The sequence below is a fragment of the Anser cygnoides genome, chromosome 2 (assembly GCF_040182565.1).
Source record: "Anser cygnoides isolate HZ-2024a breed goose chromosome 2, Taihu_goose_T2T_genome, whole genome shotgun sequence".
Lineage (NCBI taxonomy): Eukaryota > Metazoa > Chordata > Aves > Anseriformes > Anatidae > Anser > Anser cygnoides.
The window spans coordinates 151,429,920-151,436,037 of NC_089874.1; positions in this window are offsets into that span (position 1 = coordinate 151,429,920).

A 6,118-nucleotide genomic window follows, 5' to 3' on the forward strand; every position below is an offset into this window, starting at 1 on the left:
AGCACGCAGCAAGCGTGCGGCCAGCTCCCCGCCGGCACGGCCTGCTGGGTGCTGTTACAGCTCAAAACAAATCATCCCGACAGCGGCGCAGAGGTGATGGGTGTCTTGCGGGGCTGGGGCAGTGGGTTATGCGTTGCCCTTGACTGCCTGGGCCCCTAAGGACATCGAGGAACGTGCCAAGGCCTTCAAACTACCAAGCCTTTGGATCAGACCGGCGTTCGTAATTCCTACCGAAATGGGTGCATGGCACCTTAGAACGTCAAACTAATCGATATATGGATTTCGGGGGCTAAATTTAGGCACCCAGGACGCTGCAATCCGACCCGCGCTATTAAGTGAGCGGCTGGGAGGCACCGGGCTGCACTTGTGTGAATCAGATTCCAGGATCAGAGCCCGGATCGGAACATTTTGGCCTGCGGGGCCCTTCCCTGCTCGCCCGCTCGTCATCCAGCCAGGACCTCACGCGTGCTGCGAAGCACGGCGCTGCTGCAACCATGTGCTGTAAAAACGGTCAGCTCTAGGGTCTGCTTTTCTGTTGTTAGAATGAATTGGGCCGAATTTCCCTATTTTACGGTGCAGCATGGTTGTTGTTTTCTCCTTTCTCCCTGCCTTTCCAGCAAACGCGGGCGGTGGATTGAAGGACACAGCAAGGAGCAGGCAGGAGGCGTGAAAACCCCGCCGGGTCCTTGCCGTAGCCCCCAGCACCCGAGAAGCTGGCTCCGCGTTTGGTGGGGTTGCCCTCCTAGGGTGCTTCGGATTTGCAGGCTCGGGGAAGCTCAAGGCGAAACCCGTCTCGACGTCCGCCTGCGGTAATCACCTGCTCAGAAATTTGAGGGAGCGAACGCCGGTGATTTTCTTCTCCCTCCTGGCTTCCCCCGTGCCCAGGCGCTGGCCCAGCTGAGGTCAAGGTTAATGAAGCATACCCGGAGAGTGAGTGTCTGGAGGCATCTGCGCAGCTTTGCTCAGCAGCTGCACGCGCCCTTCCCCGTGGAGCTCAGCGCTCGGCGAAGATCTGAGCAAGGCTTTTTTGTGATCATGGAGTCAGCAGAGAAACACTCGCTGCAAATGCAGCCTCTCAAAGTGCAGCTGCAGCAGTGGTTCTGGAAAATCTCCCCGGTTTGACCTAAGATAAACAAATATGGCAGCTCAAGTGTCCTCAATGTTTCCTTATACTTACAGTAGGAAATACCTTGGATACTGAGGGCAGCTAAAACAAATCTTGCCTAGTTATCTAAGGCCTCTGGCAAGTCCCTGAGTTTCTGGGTGAGCTAAGCCACTTCCCATGCAGGAGGCACACAGAGCTTGGTTTCGCACCGCCGAAAACAAGCATGCAAAGGACCCGAGCTGTGGACCGTCGCTCGCAAGGCCCGAGGGCGGTGGCATTGTTGAGTGTGATGAGCAGGGTGTTTCCAGCGAGCCGGATTCCTGACATTACAGGACTTAAAAGCAGGAAATGCTCATTTGGCTCCGTTCAACGTCATACCTGCCTTCCCATGCAGGGCTATATCTGGAACCCGAACGCTGCAATAAGGCAGGAATCATTATATGTTTTTTTTTTTTTTTTTTTTTTTGAACCGGCCTACACAGTAAGAATATGGTAGTTAGCTCGGCCTTCCCCTCTTCCGAGTGTGTAATTGTGGTGGCACGCTTCCCACCGCCTCGGCGTGGCTGGTCGGATGGCAGAGCACCAGCTTCGCGCTCGGAGCCCTCCAGAGAAACCGCTCTGCCGCGGCTTTTAACTATTTAGCTGTAAAACCTCCCTCCACTGCCATGGCTTCCGACTTGCAGGGGGGAAACAAGGGTTTCCAGCCCGTGTTTATAGCCCCTGTAATCAGTAAGGCTATTTATACTGTACTCATGTACTCATCACAGAGTACTTTGCTGTATGAAATGGTCATGGTTATATTTATACCCGTGCAAAAACAAAGTCATCGCAAACTCGGGTGGCAACGTTCGGCGTGTTTTGCCCATGCTGTGTGCTGCTGTTTCTTCAGCAAATGGAACATCTACCAGCCCGAGTCACGCTCCTAGCACAAAAACCCCAGCCTGCTGTACATCAGGAACCCCACTGGTGTTTTTCTGTGCTTGTTTTTTTTTTTTTTTTTTTGTCTTGTGTGAAATAAACACAACTATTTAGCAAACTAACTTTGACCAGCTGCTACCTCGGTACGAATACGAGGTGATGCCAGCAAAGTCCACAGAGTTATATTAGTAGAGCTGAAAGCAGAGTTTGATCCGTTCTGCCAGAGGTACTAAAAATACCTTTTAATATGCTAAGGTATGTGTCTAGCCAGAAGATGTTTTCAAACGCCTTGTTCCAGGGAGCTGCTACGCAGTAAACGGAGCCCGAGCAGCTCGGTCCTGAGGTGCAGGGGACGAAGGGCTGGGGAAGGCCGAGCAGCCTGGCTCTTGGCCGGGGGCAGCAGCACCGTGTTCCCCTCACGTTGGTCCCAGCAGCAGGGTGGGAAGAAGGGACTTGGAGGGGGTTACAGTGCCCTACCTGCCGTATGTACCAGTGGTGTTTTACTGGGAGGAATGAGATGCTTAATCCCTCATTTAGGGCTTTCCCTGTGGCCTCTGCGCTGCTTGGCATGGCAGCTGGGAGAAATGGGCTGGGACTGCCTTCCTCCACCAGTGTCCTGCTCTGAGAGACTTTGAGGGTCTCCATGTGCTCATGGAGAGGGACTAAAATGAAGGCCCTCAGAACACGTGTGTCTTTTTCTATACAGATTTCCACCTCCTCTGGAAATCAAATGCCGTTTCTGTTTGCTTTAGACAGTCAGGCAGGGTGTACTTACCTCAAGCAGAGTATATTCGTGAAAAAGACAAGTTCGTGATTAATGCAGAAAGATTTCTTCCCCACCACAGGATGAGCCATGGCCTAAAACCTTCAAGAAAAGCTGCTGCTGACAAGAAATTACTGACCTCCATTACTCACACTGCAGAGCCCAGCGTCTAAAAGACATCTTCTATTAATTAGGCGTACATAATGTGTGCGCAGGTGCCCGTGTGCCTCTGTGCGTGTGCCCTTATCGCTCCCATAAGCACTTGGCTCCTCCTGAGAAATGCTCACACCTTGGCTGCTGCTACCTGGCAACATTTAAGGGCTTTTAGGCCAAAATTTGCAGCGCTGTTAGTCATTTTAACTCCCATTGTCACCCCATCACATAGCCCTTTGGAAACACTTCAAGATTTTTATTTTTATTTATTATTTTTATTTTTTTTTCCATGCCAAAGCTTGGTTCCTTTAGGAAGACGAACTGGCAGTGGAAACACTGACAAAAGCACAAGCTAATGTTGTGTTGCTTAACATCCTTTCTTTGGACTGCTCCATCAGGGGGAGTTGCTTGTTTGTTGTTGTTGTTTTTGGTTTTTTTTTTGGATGGCGCTAAAGAAGCCATAAAATTAGCTACAGCACTGTTCCAGGGACTTGCACACTTCAGCCTCATCTGCCTTCAAAACGAGAAAAGGCTCACAGTAAAATGAAGGCAATGAGCGGCGCTAACCCTGCTGCCACCAGTCAGGCAGGGCAGGCCGGGCTGGCGGCAGGGCAAGGCCTCGCTGCTGTGCCTCGGGGACAGGGGTTTCTGGCAGGCTGACAGCATGCACGGGGACATTTGGCTCAGGCAAAACATTACAAACGAGGGGGATGCGGAGCATGAGATAAACGGGGTCCCGTCCTGTATTTCAGCAGAGGCATTGCCCTGCTGCCCGCTGGGGCCAGCAAGGCTTTGGGCTCCTGTTTTCCTGAAGGCTCGAGCAAGGGAAGTTTGCATTTTCGCAGTTTCTTTCCCAAATAAAGACGAACTAAATTCACAAATGCTAAAAAACCTCGAGGCCCTAGCCTGAGGAGAAGGGGTTTAATGTGCCCAGGTGTGTTACAAACTGCGAGGCCTAGCACTGAGCGCGCAGAGGCCGTGCTACCTGCAGCTGTGCTAGCTCTGTGTGTGTGTGGGTGTGAAACCGGTTACCCGGCCTCTTTTCTTCCGAATGTTCGCAAGGAGCAGGGAATAATAAAACACAACTTTTCCCCAGAGAGCACAGGAAAAGAATTACTGCCTGGGTGTAGCTGGGGGCAGAGTCTGGCTCGTTATTTTCTGCGAAATAATTCCCACGGGGCCTTGTGGAAACCCAGTGGTGTTTTTTTTTTTTTTTTTTTCCTTCATCTTCTACTTCCTTAAACTTTCACAAATACTCTGCTATAAAAGCCTTCACCCCGTCCCATGTTAGCTAGGAGAGAAAAGGTTAAATTCTCCTTTCATACTCTAATGTAATTCATTTCCTGTTTTTCACAACCGTCTAGACACAGATCTAACGAGCATTAACCCTGAGTCCCACCATTGGGTTAAAAATAGAGGGTTTAAATATAAAAGGGTGTAGTAGGGGAAAGATTGTAGGTTTCTACCTACTGCCATGAGCCAGCTATTTTAAACAAGAACTATTTAATTGGTTATAAGCAAGGGAAAAAAAAAAAAACACCGACAGATAAAATGACTTCAGCTTCAGAGGTTTAAAAAGGATCGTGGTGTTTGCTTTATACACAGACAACACAAGTGCTGATGAGCAGTGGCACAGACAGCTTGATGCCCCATCAGGAGTTATAGCCGTCTGGATTTACACCTCCAGCCACATCAAAAAAAAAAAAAAAAAAGAATAAATTCCACTTAGGCGAGAGAGCTATAAAAAGACTGGAAGAAAGTAAGTTGAGAGAGAGCCTGTGTTGAAAACCATGTTCAGGTTCTGGTGGGAAACCAAATTACACATGGTCATCCACAGGCAAAAGGCCCCGCAGGAGTGCGTGCCAAGCCCCAAGGACAAAAGCTCCAGCTACTGCAGTCCCCAAAGCCCTTTGTCTTGGCAAGACAAGGGACAAGGTGCTAGTGCACCACAGTATTTAAACACTCATTCACTTGTGAATGGGATTCACTTGTCAACGGGATTCTCAACAAACTTGGGCTGAGCGTTGGCCCAGGAAAATCTCCCCTTGGACGTGTGGCCTCCTCAGAGGCATCTCACACCACCTGGGCTGTGATATCAGAGCAGGAGGGAGAAAGAAGATGTCTGAACTGTAACGTGGTCCAAAGCCCTCTCAAAAGGGTGAGTTTTGCCTCAGGAGAAGAGGCAAAGAGAAAACAAGCAGCTGATCCACGACCCAGAGCTCAGAACGGTGGGGAGCACGCAGATTTCAAGGCAGCCACAAGCAACTTGGCACATACACCACCCCGACAAAAGCTTGCCCACAGAGTCATCGTTTTTGATGTACTTGATGAATAAGCCTACTCTTACAGACATTTTTAACTCAACGGTCAAAGCTCTTTTAAAATAAGTCAAAATTCATGGTGTGCCTCGAAGGGGAGGAAATCACATTTCCTGAGCTGATTGCATTTGTCCATCTATAAATGCAAAACACAGAGGGCTGTTTATTTTGTAGAGCTGGGAGTGGGTGTCTTTCCTGTTTAGCCACCCATTTTCAACAGTTGCATTTTGTAATTTCAGCAACAAACAACAGAGACCGCTGTGACAAAACACAGTCAGGCTGGAAACTCTGATGGAGGCATAAAAAGCAGCCAGCATCTATCTCTTGGTGTGAGGGGCTGGATGTGCCACCTCAGCTGCAAAATCTGTGTTTGGTTCCTCCCCTTCTCTGCTACGAGTTCAAGGCCTGTTCTGACCAGGACCAAAATGATCCAAGAAAAACATTAAAATGACATTAGTTTATTTTCTACTAAAAAGCACAATACAGTACGCATCAAGAAATGCGAGGGGTGAGCTGATGTCCTTCCAGCTTCGGAAAGGCCTTTGAACCTATGTGAGTTATTTATAGAGCCTTTTAGAAAACAGCTCTCTCCTAGTTTTGCAATTTAACAAAAGGACCAGCTCAGGTTTTGTCAAAAACAAAGCAACCCTCTAAATAGTTCTCTGGAGCTCACCCCATATCCCTTAGAAAAAAAGGGAAACAGGAGACGATGGTTAATGAAAGTTGGGGCAAATAAGAGTCATAACCCGAAATTGTGTTGTGCAAGTAGCTTTCAGAATGGTTTTGCCCCATCTCTACTTCTTTACTGGGCTTTAAGACAGGTGGTGAGGGCACTCCAAGGAGCTCCCTGAGTAATTGTTT